Source organism: Apium graveolens, chromosome 8 (assembly GCF_009905375.1).
Source record: "Apium graveolens cultivar Ventura chromosome 8, ASM990537v1, whole genome shotgun sequence".
Lineage (NCBI taxonomy): Eukaryota > Viridiplantae > Streptophyta > Magnoliopsida > Apiales > Apiaceae > Apium > Apium graveolens.
Window position 1 is genome coordinate 122,202,969 of NC_133654.1, and position 16,062 is coordinate 122,219,030.

Consider the following 16,062-nt stretch of genomic DNA (forward strand, 5'->3'; position numbering starts at 1 on the left):
GTAGAGGATAGAGCTATTTCTCCCCTGTATTAGCCTCAGGCAGAGTGTGTTCAACAGTAGTCTTCCTTGGTTCCGCCGCTTTCTCCTTTTGCTTAGATTCTTCATCTCTAATTTCAGCTTCTACTTCCTTTGCCTTTTCAGCATCAGCCACTTTTCCAGACCTTAAGGTAATAGCCTTGACTTGCTCTTTAGCTTCCTTCCTGCCTGGTACTTCCGTGTCACTGGGAAGAATGCCAGGTTGACGATTGAGCACTGCATTGGCTAATTGACCAATTTGATTTTCCAAGGTCTTGATAGAAACCGCCTGACTCTTGCACAACAGCTTAAGTTCCTCAAAATCAGCACTAGTAGGTGCAGCTGCACTTCCCTGTTGAGGATATGATTGCCTTGTAGCATACTACTGTGGTTGCTGGAATCCAGGTGGGTTAAACTATTTACTCACTCCTTGCTGATATGGTGGCTGAATAGCATTCTGATTATTCCCCCAGCTGAAATTTGGATGATTTCTGTTATTAGGATGATAGGTCGCTGGCACAGGCTGCTGTTGTCACTGATAATTATTCACATACTGAACAGATTCGTTGACAAGAGAACACTGATCCGTAGCATGAGAACCTGCACAAAGCTCACAAACCATAACTATTTGATTAACTCCATACGTAGCCAGAGAATCAACCTTCATTGATAGCGCTTGGAGCTGGGCTGCAATAGCGGTGGCTGCATCAACTTCCAGAATACCTGCTACCTTGCCCGACGTCATCCTCTGAGTTGGGTTTTGATGCTCATTTACAGCCATCGTCTCTATAAGATTATACGCCTCAGTATAGCTTTTAGCCCATAAGGCGCCTCCAGTTGCTGCATCGAGCATGGGCCGAGATTGGGCCCCCAAACCATTATAGAAACCAGTGATCACCGTCCAATCCGGCATTCCATGATATGGACATTTTCTCAACATTTCCTTGTAGCGTTCCCAAGCCTCGCACATAGATTCTGTAGGTTGCTGCGCAAATTGAGTAAGAGCACTCCTCATAGCAGCAGTCTTTGCCATTGGATAAAACTTCACCAGAAACTTTTGCGCAAGATCTTGCCACGTAGTGATGGACCCAGCTGGTTCAGAATGTAACCAGTCTTTAGCCTTATCGCTCAGTGAGAATGGGAAAAGCCTCAACTTGATAGCCTCATCAGTCACGCCATTATACTTAAAAGTGCTGCAGATCTCGACAAAATTCCTTATGTGCATGTTGGGGTCTTCAGTTGCTGCTCCTCCAAAAGAAACAGAATTCTGCACCATCTGAATAGTGCCCGGCTTGATTTCAAAGGTGTTAGCTTGAATAGCCGGATGAAGGATGCTTGACTGAATGTCATCAATTTTAGGCCGAGAAAAATCCATAAGAGCTGGATCAGCTTGAACAATACGATCTCCCATGTTTACTGGTTCTTTCTGCTCAGTTCCTGAATCCGAATCCTCAAAATCTAACTTCTCCGGAATATCAAGAACTTCGTCTGTCTCCTCAGCTGTATCTAAAGTCCTCTTGCGAGCACGAGAACGAGTTTGCATAAACGCTTGCTAAAGTACCTGAAACACAACTGAAAAGAGTAAGTAACTACTACATCCTAATCACTGAGTCCTAATGACCAATGATGGTAAGTACATAAACTAAACAAATACGCCGAGTCCCCGGCAGCGGCGCCAAAAACATGTTAGGGCGAAAACACGCACTAATATTCACGCATGTATACGCGTTCGCAAGTAATATAGAATACTTTCTAGTTCGTTCCCTCAGAGACTCAGACTAAATTATTGTCCAATTAAACTCACTCACCAATGTATGATTACTTCTCAATGTTAAGATAATAACACTTAAAATTGTTGATTAAATATTAACTATAATTAACTACTTAATTAACCACTTAACTAACACTTCAATTTATCAATAATAAAACACTCATGAGATCACAACTTCATTATTACTTCCTTCTATAGCCATTGTTATTACCTTTAGCATGTGACAGTGATGATATTAATCGAATAACACGAAACTGATAAAAGCCAACTTTCATTGTACTAATACCATTCTACCAAGCATCCACAATTAAGATAGAAGTTGAATAGTCATCAATTATGTTGAGTTCCTGTATGTCTACAGAAATTGACAACACAACGATTTAAGCTCAAGTTATTCCTTTTGATTACATAGGGTAAATAAAACTGTTAGAGTTACCCACTAATCATGCTCAACGTACATGAACCTATGCTAGCATGGCAAGTTCTAAATCTCAAGATCCACCGTCGCTTCACAAGAGATTAACCCCTATCTTATATGTTCGTGACGCACATAAGACGAATACGCACAACCAATACTAGATATCATGCAATCATCACACACTAAAGTATTAAACAATTAACTAAAAAATTCCATAATAAATCCGTTGCAACCCCATGATCACGATTAGCCCATAATAGAACTTATCGCCATCACGGGTTCATATGAAATCATGACAAACAAACACAAGAAAATAATAACTAAACTAATTATATTAAAACAGAGTACGTCACAAGAGTAAACAAGTCAAAGCAAGAAAACTAGCATCCAACGTTACAACGAAACAAGAATCACAAGAAAATATGCTTCCTCTTCGTTGCGGTGTGCTAAATCGGTCTTCTTCCTTATCTCCTTCGCTTCTTGCGTAAAACACAATCTAAAACATAATCCCCTTAATACTCTCAATACTCTCTGTGAAAACGTCTCAAATCTACCTATATAATAGTCCCATAAAACTCAGATTACATAGAAGTTGGAAGCCAAACAGAAGTAGAAGTCTAAAATAATTTATCTTTTTCCCCGACCCTGCGCGGCCGCTCAGCATAGCTGTGCGGGCGCGCAGGTTGCTGCGCGGCCGCTCAGCATTGCTGCGCGGGCGCGCAGGCCTCTACTAGAAAAAATCCAGGTTTGCTCCGTTTCTTCGCCGTAATCTGCCCATTCCTTTCCTCTCGCAATGGTGAACACATGCCAAGGCTTATTCTTGATGATTCCTCCCCCGAAATGCAACTAATACCCTGAAATGCATAAACACTAGAAAAACCCATCAAATACACAAAATACTTGATTTCAAGACACCAATTTAAGCCATTTTAAGACGTTCTAAGTGGTATAAAATTCCACTTATCAAAAGGATACTTGTTCTTTATTGTCAACTTGTTCAATTCTCTATAATCAATGCATAACCTCATACTTCCATCGTTCTTCTTAACGAATAACACTGGAGCACCCCACAGAGAAACGCTTGGTCGGATGACTCCTTTATCCAACAGTTCATGAAGTTTCTTGGCCAGTTCTTTCATTTCCACTAGACCCATTTGATATGGAGCTTTGGAAACTGGTTCAGCTCCTCATATCAATTCAACGGAGAAATCTATTTCTCGATCAGGTGGTAATCCTGGAAATTCTTCTAGGAAGACGTCGAGATACTCTCTTACTATGGGAATCTCATCCAAGGTAGGAGTCTCTTTCTTAGTGTCCACCATATGAGCTAAATATGCTTCACATCCTTGCCGCAATAATTTCTTTTCTTGCAATACTGAAAGAAACTTCTTGTCCTGCTTCTGTCCTTGGTAGTTTATCCTTACATTATCTGTGGTTTACATAAAAACTCACTTTTTCTTGTAGTCAATATTTACCTTATACAGAGACAACCAATCCATGCCTAAAATAACATCGAATTCTCCTAATTTAAAATGTATTAGGTCGGCAGTAAAAGAATGTCCTAAAATCTCTATGGAGCACTTAGGACATAATTGAATTATAGCCACTTTATCGTTATTGGCCACCTCTATAGTCAAAGGTTGATCTAAGTCTTCCAACATTAATTGGATTTTATTCACACAGTTCATTGATATAAAAGATTTGGATGCTCCCGAATCAAATAAAATATTAAAAAGTATGAAATTAAGAGAAAGCATACCTGCAACTACATTAGAATCCTGAGCCGGAGATTTCTTAGTCATCTTAAAAGTTCTAGCTCTGGCTGTACTTATTGCTGGTCCTTGGGACACACTTCTTCCAACACTGACCTGGATAACTGATCTGCAATTCTTAGCTATAAGCCCCACTTTGTCGCAGCTGAAACAGGTTACTCCTTGGTTCTCAGATTTGCACTCAGTGGAATAATGACCCTTCTGGCCACACTTGAAATTGTTGACGTTCTCTTTACACTGACCACTATGCTTCTTTCCGCATGTCTTACAATCGATCACTGGCTTGTTGAACTTTGTCAGAGTAGAACTAACTAAGGTAATACTGGGCCTAGTTTGGGGAAAATTCTGTCTCCTAAACTTCCTATCTTTATTCTTTCCAAACCGGCGCTGAAACTTCTGGCTTACTCCTTCTTGTTCTGACCTTGCAGGTCTACCTTCAAACTTTCTTTTTTTCTCATCTTTCTCCTTACCAGCTAACCTCTGGTCAATTTCTATTACTAAGGAAACCTGAACTACCGAAGTATACGTCTTGAGTTGTAAGGCTACAACTCCACTCCTTATCTCTGGCTTCAATCCTTGCTGAAACTGCTTTGCTCTCTGAGCTTCTGAACTCACATACTCTGGTGCTATACGAGCCAACTCCGTGAACTTGGCTTTGTACTCTGTGACACTTCTTTCCCCTTGCTTCAACTCTAAAAACTCCATCTCCATCTGACTCATGAGACAATCTGGAATTTTTTTTCCAAGAACAGTTCTGTGAATCGGGTCCATGGAATAAGACCTTCTCCTTCTAACGCTCACGTAGACTCCTACCAATAGTTTGAATCAATTTTCAGAAAAAACTAGCATAATCTGTCTTTAAATCCTCACTCACCTTGGAGAGTGCAAAAGCTTTCTCCATTTCCTTCAACCAGATCCTGGAAGCAACAGGATCCACTTCACCTTTAAATTATGGGGGTTCCACAGCCTGGAAAGACTTAAAACTAAAAGCTTGGGTTGTCCCCCTCATCTGATGCTGTTGTTGGATCTGCAGCTGTTGCTGTTGGATTTGCTGTTGTTGTTGTTGTTGTTGTTGTTGCTGAGATTGTTGTTGTTGCTATTGGAATTGATATTGCTGTTGGGCCAGTTGGGTAGACTGCTGACGCAACAAATCTATCAATTTACTCATGAAGGGATCCCCAGCAGATCGATTATTGGGTTGAGAATTCTTCTTTAATGGCATTCTCCTGAAATATAGCAGTCATATATAAGAAAATGGATTGCTCCAAAAAGTTTATACATATGTATCAGGAGAGTGTTGCAACTAAGAAAATTTCCTCATCCTCAGTTAATTGGATCCATCCTGAGTGAATGATCATTTTCTAGAAATACCAGGAACATAAGAAACAATAATAGTAACAACAATAATAACAACGCACAAGTATATATGAAAATTGAACAATATAATAGAGCAGCTACTATATAACAACCAATAGAAATCCAACTGATACACCTGAAATCCAACTAAAAACCATCCGAGTACACAAAAAAATTGGCTGACGTAGCAGCCTCCACCTACTACAAACTACAACAACATAATGTACATATATAAAGAAAAGAACGACAGAACTCCTGAAAACTAACTCTGAGCTCTGTCTATCACTACTGTCCCTCTGCTCTAACCACTACCACTATTGCTGCCACCAATAGAGCCTAACTCGAACACCAGCCAGTTAACCAGGTCCTGGTACTGAATGGCTCTAAACTTTGAGCTAATAAAAGGGTCAATAGAGCTAGCTCTCATAAAAGCAATCTGAGTCAAAGACCAAACTCGGGCCTGAATATCAAGTGAAGGCACAGGGTTGCCCTGAAAAGGTCCAACTGGTATCTGGTCAAGATGCGGCCAGCTCCGGGCTCTGCTCTTTAATTAAAGACCTATTCACCGCCCAGTGAACATGATAGGAAATCGGGGAAGAGGTACCAATAGGAGCATATGGAGGAACTGGAGGTCTCGAGGAAGAAGAATTGGGACCACAACATGGTGGAAAGTCCTTAACAGCAGATACTGATCTCCGTACCCAACGAGGACTGGCACTAGGTCCAGGATATCCCTCGGTACAAATGGGGGAACTGGCGGGGGAGGAAAATGAGTCTCCTCAGCTACAACGACTAAGGTCCTCTCTAAGTCGGAACTGTCTGAGTCTAACCTGTTCTCCCGGGATGGAGAATTGGAAATCACTATGGGACACTGCCAATAAGGTAAATATACAGGAAAGACACGACAAGGTTAAGGAAGTTCTATCAAAACATCAATAGATGCCAGGGTAACGTCGTCGAATCCCTCGACTGACTCTAAAGTTTGCTCTTCTACTTGAGTTGCTGACTCACACCTTAAGACACAGTTTCTATACCTTTTTGACTCAATCCCTAACCTAAATCAAGGACTTGAACCTGTAGCTCTGATACCAATTGTGACGGCCTCAACCCCGAGGTCAGGAGTTGACGTCACTAACACAACAAACCACAATATAAACTACAAGATTATTACTAATATTAAACTATCACGACCCCAAACCAAGATCCGATCCAGGTTCAAGTATGATTCAAGTTACTCATTATTAGAAACCATTTATTCAAAAGTCTGACACACTAAACTTATTCAGCAACTCATCAGACTACACATGGTCTGATACTAACTATCTCTGAGGAGTCGGATCCTGAAGGGGCTGAGACACGGTTCTGCCAAGGTCTGATCGGTCTTCTAGGCATCTATGATATATATATATAACAGGTTGCAAGGGTGAGCACATAATTCCTCAGCAGTACCAACATATGAATATCAAGATAAAAACAGTAATAAACAGTTATAAGAACAGAACTATACATCAACATGAAATCCATAATCTATAAATCATTTCGAGCAACAGTAAATAAAAGAAGGCTGAGGTAACTGGATATCACTGAATAGCATGCTCTTAACAAAGTAAACGTAGTTCTGTGCTGTAGAAGTACCAGAGTCAAAATTTTAGCATGTTATTCATATTTATTATTCAACTGTATCAATTACTCATTCCCTTACGGGAATCACAAAGCTAAATCAGATACGTGACGGATATGTGAAGACAGGTGATCAGGCTATCAATACCAGACGGCTCCAACTGCCATCCCATAAACCTATTTCGGAACTTAGAGACTAGCTAGGTCTCTGACCAGCTGGACTAATCGGTTATGAAATGCGCGCCACCAAGTTAGTCTCTTACGCAACCCCAATAGGCCACTTTGGCCCCTATGTATCCCATATCTGATCGTTTTATCCAGTTTTCAAAACACTTGCACCTATCTCATTTAAAAATCATTCATTTGACACCACACGAAGAATCCAGTTCATAAATCGTTTCATTCGGGATAAGTACCTTTCGAAGTTTCTTTTCCCCAAAAAAAGTTTGAAAATAGTTATTTATAACTACAGGGGATACGTAACTTAAAACATTTTTGTTCCTTTACGAGAATAAAACAACAGTCTATTCATACATACTGAACCATAAAAGAATGGTCAGGGTACTTGCCTTGCAATGCTTCCGAAAACCCTAAGTAGCTTTTAAGCTGACTTCGGTCCTGGTGAGACTCGACTGGGATCTACAGTAACTGAATACCCTAATTAGTTATATCGACATGCTTGATATCCTCAAATCCTTATAACCCAATTCGATAACCCGACTCGTATAACGATTATACACCTAATCACGTAATCAGTATTCATATAAGGGTAAAATGCTTCGTATTATAAAGTACGTTTCTCGAATTTAAAATTGATTTTTAGAAAAATTTTGACAGTGACTCCTCCATTTATAAGCATACCTGTCGAAACATAATCGACGCAAACCAACAATCACAATGCGTAACACAAATTCCATCACGACTTTCAAAACAACAATTCACTTTCGTTCGAAATATTGTTTTATGAATCCTTTTATTTATTTATTTATTTTATAATTTTAAGACTCAGATATAAATCATCATCTCCACCGTCCGCTCGAAAAAATTCATCGCGGACGGTGGCAAAATTTTCGGGGCACCCGATTATTCGGGTTCCAACACAAAAATTTCACCGATTAAAAATAATTTCCCGCATCAAAATATTCATATCACGAATATTATTCAAAAATAATTTCATGTAGAATAATAATAAAATAATTAAAATTCCTTCACCAACACACACGTATAACACGCAATGCACATACAGAACCGGGACCAAAGCCGGAAAACACTGGGGCGGCAACACCACCGGAAAAGCACATACCAGAGACATACACACGGGCACAAACACACGCATACACGCCCACACAAACATACACACAGGCACACATAAAAACACACACACACACACACGTATATATAAAAATATATACATACACACAGTCGACTGAACTATCAAGCTCACCGGAAAGGAATCACGGTGGCGGCAATCGCACAAGGAAGCGACATGGACGAAGAAAAAGGAAGAGCAGGAGCAGATGGAGAAAGAAACAGAGATGAATCACGAGAGTGAGAGACCGAGATGAGAAAGAGAGATAACCGGGTACAGGGGTTACTTTTTCGATCCGGATTACGGTTTGACAAGTACGCGTCCCGACGTACAATTTTCGATACGATAATTATTTCAATATATCAACAAAACCGTATTCTCAAAAGATGGGATAATATTACATTATTTTCGTATAAAGTGTTTTATAAAAAGCCCGGTTGGGATAATTATCTAATACGGATATTAAATCAGATCGTTTTGCAGTTACTTAGCGGCTAAGTAACTAATTTATCGATCCAAAACGATCCAACACGGACCAATATTCCATAAATATATATAGCCCTTTTATTAATTCAATTTAGTCGTATAATCATAATCTGTCAGTTACAACCGGTAAAATACAGAGAAAAACCCTAAAAACGTTGTGTTCTTCATAATTAAACGTACAAACGAAGGCGTTATCGAACTCCGATTTGGGGGTACAATATATCAAAATGAAGCTCTCGAAAACTCTTTCTGAATCAACCATCCATTTTTATGTAGGAATCAAGGTATTTTTCTTATTTAATTGTTTTATTTCAAAGGAGTGCATAGTTCACTAGTTTTATTATAGATTTAAGGTCTAAAATTCGAAGGGAGACCTGTGCATGGGCACCCTCGAGTTCGACCACCACCGGCCGTGATCAAATGGGAGCCGGTGGATTATAAAATGTGATTTTTAAACTGATTTAATATAAAAATAATGTGATATAAAATGCATGTTGGTTGTTTGATGTTTACTTGAGTTTTTGGTTATTAATCAAGTTTTTATGCTTAGAAGTTTGGGTATGAGGATTATTGGTAGATGATTATGTGTTTAGTTGAATAAAAGTGGATGCATGTCATCAAAACCACTATGCATGTTACTAAAAATAATTGCATGTTGATTTCCAAGGTTTCATTCGATTCTAAACACATGATTAGGTTCGAAATTTTGATAAAAATTATATGGGGAAATGATTTTTGAAGTTAGTTGATGTTGGTAGTATGAATGTTAGTTTTAAATGATTGCATGTGATTTTCTTTGATTTTGTCTTGATGTTGGGGTTCAAATTTTTATTATTAAAAGGGGAGGAGTGGTTGCTTGTCAAGGGTAATTGATGTTTAAGTGGTTAAAGGATCTTTTAATATGGTTATGTGGTTTTGAGTTTGAATTTTTACTAATAAAAAGGGGTTTTGATTTTGATTCGAGTTTTACAAAGGATTTTGGTTCAAAGATTTGATTTTGGTTCGATTTTCTTTTAAAAATGTTTGGATGTAAATCTAGATTATGCATGATAATAATAAGTGCTTGAATGTTGATTTCCTGGCTTGGTTCCATTATTTTAGTTCGAATTTTTAAGTTAAAAAGAAAGGAATGAGTTATTTGGTTGTCGATGTTAGTCGCTAAACACGCGCTAATAATACACGCAAGTATACGAGTTCGCAAGTAGTATAGAATCTTTTCTAGTTCTTTCTCACAGAGACTGACTTTATTTAACTAATTAATCTATGCACTTAAGCAACAATGTATGGTTATTATTCAATGCTAAGACGATAACAAATAGAGGTTTTATTATAACTAAGAATTAAACTAATAATTATAACTAAGAGAATAAGATTGACTGAATTAATATATATGACAAACATGGGATTCTAACTTCATTAAATACTTTATTCAATAGCCTTATTGTTCTCAACCTTAACATGCATTGGTGATGACACTAATCAGATAACACGAAACTGATAAACGCCAACTTTCATTGCACGTGTACCATACTACCAGACATCCATAAAAGCGATAGAAGCTGAATAGACACCAATTATATTGAGACCCTATATGTCTATAGAATTTGACAACATAACGGTTTAAGCACAAGTTATCTATCTTGATTACATAGGGCAAGTAAGATGGTTAAAATTACCCACGAATCATTCATAACAATTACATGAACCTATGCTAGCATGGCAAGTTCTTAATCCTTAAATTCACTTTCGCTTCATTAAGAATTAACACACTATCTTATAAGTTCGCGACGCTCATAAGACGAATATGCACAACCAATACTAGGTTATCATACAATCACCACATACTAAGGCATCAAACAATTTAACTAAATAAATTTATAAAAAAATTCGCTAGAACCCCATGATAACGATTAGCCCATAACCGGACTTATCATCAACGTGGGTTCCGATGAAAGCATGGTATAACAATGTAGTCTTTCTAATGAATAAATAAAACCAAGTATAAAACAATAGTAAGGTTCAAAAATAAGAAAACTAGCATCCAAGTTACAACTTAAAACAAAGATTCACAAGTTAAAACAAGATCTTCTTCGTCTTCGTTGAATCGTGCTAAAACGGTCTTCTTACGGCTCTCCTTAATATGTCTCTGGCTTGATATCCTATTAAAAATGACATAAAGTTGCTTATATAGCAGCCCTAGTCAGCAGAGAAGTCTTCCAATTCGAATTAGAATAGAATCAGAAGTCTGCACCACGACCTGGTGCGGCCGCGCGCTTGATCAGCGCGGGCACGCTGACTTTCTGAACTTCGGGCGCAGCCGCGCGCTTGATCAGCGCGGGCGCGCTGGGCTTCTGCCAGAAATTAACTTCTTCATTTTTCTTACAGATTTGAGCCTGTCTTTCAAGAACTTTTATTCCAACGCCACCTTGACACCAAATTTGCACCAAAACAATGCTTATTCACCTGATTACCTAGATAACGCCTGAAATGCAAAAACACTAGAAAACACGTTAAAACATTTAACAACTTGAGTACAAACACATAAATTCAAAGCTTATTAGAGCATTATAAAGTGTCATAAATGCCACTCAATATACCCCCAAACTTGAATCGATGCTTGTCCTCAAGCATAAACAGACTCAAAGAACAAGAAATAAAAATATGCATGAATGCAACTAAATGAATGCAATGATCCCCATAGAATCACTAAACCAATCAACAAGAAACACCTCAGCAAATGCAGTTATTCGCATAAAGATCAATCAAAGCTCACAAATCAACCTACAAACCAAAGATGTGCGTGTGTGCAACTGCTTACAGATATACTATCGCAAGTAGATCAACAATCATGACTCACTACTTATTAAAACAATCACAAGTTTATAAATAGAATAAAAGCTAGACTCAAAATAATTTATAACACTTCAATTCTTATATCGGAGTTTAACATGGACTCATGCTTTTATTCACAACAAAATAACACAAGTATGCTTATTTGATCGTGCAATGAGTGAGGTCCACAAAAGACTTATACAATAGTACCCATGTAGCGATCCACTACTAGAATAACGTCAATAGACATCGGCTAAAAATCGATGTCTATGAATAAAAAAATACGATGTCTTTGTGGGTGATGTTAAAGACTCTCCATTTAACATCGGTTTTAAACTGATGTGAAATGGGACATATAACATCGATTTTTAATATGAAACTGATATCTATATCTCGATGTTAAATTTCTAATGCACATCTATCATTTATATATTACTATAATATGATATTTTAATCAATTTAAACATATGCTGGATATGCAATAATTTTTCCTTTGACCGGTATAATTTAGTTAAAACTGATGTTACTAATACTTTTGACATCAATTTTTATAATAAAATGATGTTACTAATAATTTTAACAACAGTTTTTGATGTTACTAATAATTTTAACATCAGTTTTTTTAAAAAACTGATTTCTATAGTAGATAAAACTGATGTCTATTAGTATAATTAACATCACTATTTTGTAAGCAAACGTTTTCTAATGTACTCTTTTTCATCGGTTTTTTAATCTAAAGCCTTTGTCCGTTGTGGTATTTTACATCAGTTTTTCTGGATGAACTAGTGTATATATACTACTAAAACTGATGTTATTATGTTAAATTAAAATCATTTCTCATTGAAATAAATGTTGCACATTTTAAAAATATAGATTCCAAAAAAATTGTCAAAAGAAGAAACTATTAAAATCAAACTCCAATTATCATTACCAAATCAAACCAATCAAGTCTTACAACAATGAAAAAACCAAAAACTTGTAATTCTCATAGCTATGCTTATAATATCATTCATACATTGCTCAAACGAATGTTTTCTGGTCACTGGTTCTTCAGGTATCAATGCAGCTGAGCTGGGTCATTGAGTCTTGAAAATATGGGCATCTGCCTTCCCTAAAGTGTTATTTTTCTGCGCATGTCAAGGTCAAAAATCAATTAATCTAATGTTAATATCGCCAGCAGATATCAAACAAAGCAGCCAATTAAAGAAACCCTTAAATCCTAGAAGAAAGAAAAATTACAAATATCACTCTCACTAAAAGTCTATTACATCGGATAGAACTTTTTTTTTAAAAAGGTGGAGTATGAGGTCTATACATCACATGTCCAAAATTAACAAGTAATGTACAGTTAGACTTGTAAATAATACCTTCAGTAATGCTATGAAATCAGGATTTCAATGAAATGCAGCAAGCATAAACTCTAGGATCCTCTTTTGAACCTACAAGTACAAACCTCAAGTTATAATCAAAATTCAACTTTTTTATATACATAGAAAAATTAAAGTACACACAATTGCATTCATCATCCCAGGAGAAGTCCAATGTCATTCCTGAAATAGTCATTACATATACATTTTAAACTAGAGTTTCAATAAAGAAGGCACTGCATTACAATTAATAGATAACAGATACTGCAATCCACTCAAAAGAGTCTTACGTAGATAGATATTGTCATTACATGCACAACAAATCTGCTAACTAACTATCATAGTTACAAGTTTTAAAAAATATATATATACCGGTGGCCCATGTCATAAATTATTAACAAAAAGCAATCAAATTTTATAAGAAAAACTTTTAGCTCCTATATGACAAAGTCACACTACTTTAAAGAAAATTAAACGCAAGATTAAACGCAAGAGAGTCCTTGAGGAACTTGGCCAAAGTGGTCAATAATCATATTATAGTTTATTCGAAGCATATGTTGAAAAGAGTTTTAAAAAAACCTACTCTGACATAGTAAAATGGAACCATTATCAAGTAGCACTTACTGCAAGACCGACGTTCTCATCCTTTAAAATCTCAATAAATAGTGGATCCCCGGAAGCCATCGTATTGCTATCCTCGAACTCAGAATCAGCACCTCCATTTCCTACAGATCCAGTATACGCTTCATCCATGAGAGCCAGCAACATCTGTAAGCATTAAAGAATATCCTAACATAGAGCATATTTGTTAATTGGAATGTTTAGCAAGTCCACATTTAACCTCTGGAGCAGTACTCTTCTGAATTGAGGCTATGATTCAGTAGGACATTTAAAACTTCAATCGACAAACTGACACCAACATATCATCTATAGGATTACTTGAAGATGCTGCCTTTTCTGCCCCATCAACCCTAGTTCTCACTGTTTGTGCACCATAGAAACAACCTTACATTCCGGAGATACTCAGTAAGGAAGATCAAGCGCTCAGAGTCCTTTAAAATGCCAAGGAACTGCACTATATTAGGATGACGTAACTTCTGCCACAATGCCAGTTCTTTTAGAAAGGTCTTCCTTCAATCAATGGACAGTTGGTGTATGGAAATTGCAATTAGAATAATATATTATATTATCACGAAACCAGAATTTATTAAAGAACAATTTGACAACAGTTGAAGCCTTTTCGTATTGTATCAGTACTTACCTCACCATTTGATTAGATGCAATCGAGGATCTAATGGTTTTCGCAGCAACTTCTATACCACGCCACTTGACTATGTAAACTTCACCGTAAACACCCTGCATCCATATTTCTGATATGATGTATTAACTTATGTCAGGATTTTTGTCCGCTAAACCAGTAAGGGATTATTTCTAGTGCTTGCAACAAGATTAAAGGCCGCGGTTCTGGAGTTGAATTATAAAAAATGCTATCAAGTGAAAATATTTGTACCTCTCCAATAAGAACTGCTTCATTCATGTCCACTTTATAGTTATCAATCTCATAACATGGATTAGTATATTCAAGTCCTACTTGAACCAAAAAAGAATCAAAAGTAAAATATTTGTAAATACTATTGTCCAGGCATGCTTCTGATTATCAGCCCAGCATAATTTCTCTAACTTGATTTTAAGTAAAGTTGTAGTTGTAACAAAGGAAAACAGATTAGCTTACATACCGCATCAATACCGCCATGTTCTTCCAAAATTTTGCAAATATCCGCATGATTTACGCTACGGGCATCTGAAAGTGGCTGCAAATATTAAAGTTAACACGTGATCATCTCATCCAATCAAAAGTTGATGACCTTCTAAACTACATGATTATGTAATACATGTTACAACTTTTAAATTACCCTATAAAAGTATAGGATATCTCAATACACTATTATAAACACCTGGAAAATTCGTGAAGTCTTCAGTTGGTCAAATTTACACATTTTTCGAATTCTTTAAAATTTTATGGTGGGGGAAAACCTTACTTTATAAAATTTCAGCTGTTCACCTGGTATTTATTAGGTCACATGTTCAAAGCATAACAACAACCTCTCTGTAAGAAATTAATGGTTTATCAATTGTAATTGGGAAAGTGATAAGGACTCACAAATAGATAGTCAATTCAAGTTCCTGTCAAGGATTATTAACAGGAAAACCACATGCTTCTTCTACAACTAACAAAATATAAACACACGGAAAATAAAAGTATTTGTAATTCACAAAAATTAGTAATCTACATAGCTACACAACATACAAGAAAAAGTATACTTTTACAATTACAAGTTTCCATTTTAATTGGTAAATAGATTAGGAAAATCACTCAACTAATTGAAAAATAATAAAAAAATAGGGTTTCAAAATGAAACCCCTAATTCTAAAATTAGGATTTAAAACTTACCCAATTCAAGCTTTGATCTTTGACTTAGAACGCTTTAACCACCGATTTAGCTTTAAACTCAAACTTGAACCTTAAACTCTGGCTTGATAGATTTAAATTTTGATTTGAACAAACAACGATGACCCTTTAAACTTTGATGAGAGCAGAGAGAGAGATAGAGAGAGAGAGATAGAGAGATCAATTGAGCAAAAAGAGAGATGGAGCTGTTTTTCGGTCGACGAGAGAGGAGAGAGAGAAGAGTTCCTGATTTGTTTGATTTTATGTTTCATGATTTAAGAGTATATGCATTTTAATTTTTAATTTTAGTTTACTTTTATGTTGAAATGAGGGGGAAGATTTGTGACTTAAATTTTGGCTAATGGAAAAACGAGGGGGAATTTTTACGAGGGAATAAATTATTTGCCTAAGGGGGGAAATTGGGGGAGGCGCGCTCGATCATTTTTTTAAAACATACTTATAACATCGGTTGGGCTAACAAACTGATATCTATCTTACAAAAAAGACATCGGTTGACTAAAACCGATGTAAAAACATGTTTTACATCGGTGCCAACATCAACCGATGTCTAAGAGGCGATGTCTATTCTACTTTTTCTAGTAGTGCGAACATTAGGTTAGCGGATCCCAGACTATAAAAGCCTTAGGTCACTAGCACAAAGTCCCCT

General features: G+C 36.7%; 1 non-coding gene across 1 annotated transcript; it reads left to right on the top strand.

Moving 5' to 3' along the window:
* Positions 1 to 926: 926 nt before the first annotated feature.
* On the top strand, positions 927 to 1,033 carry LOC141681815 (small nucleolar RNA R71). The gene has a single exon (XR_012559239.1). It is a non-coding gene; the product is annotated as a small nucleolar RNA R71 (small nucleolar RNA).
* Positions 1,034 to 16,062: the final 15,029 nt, after the last annotated feature.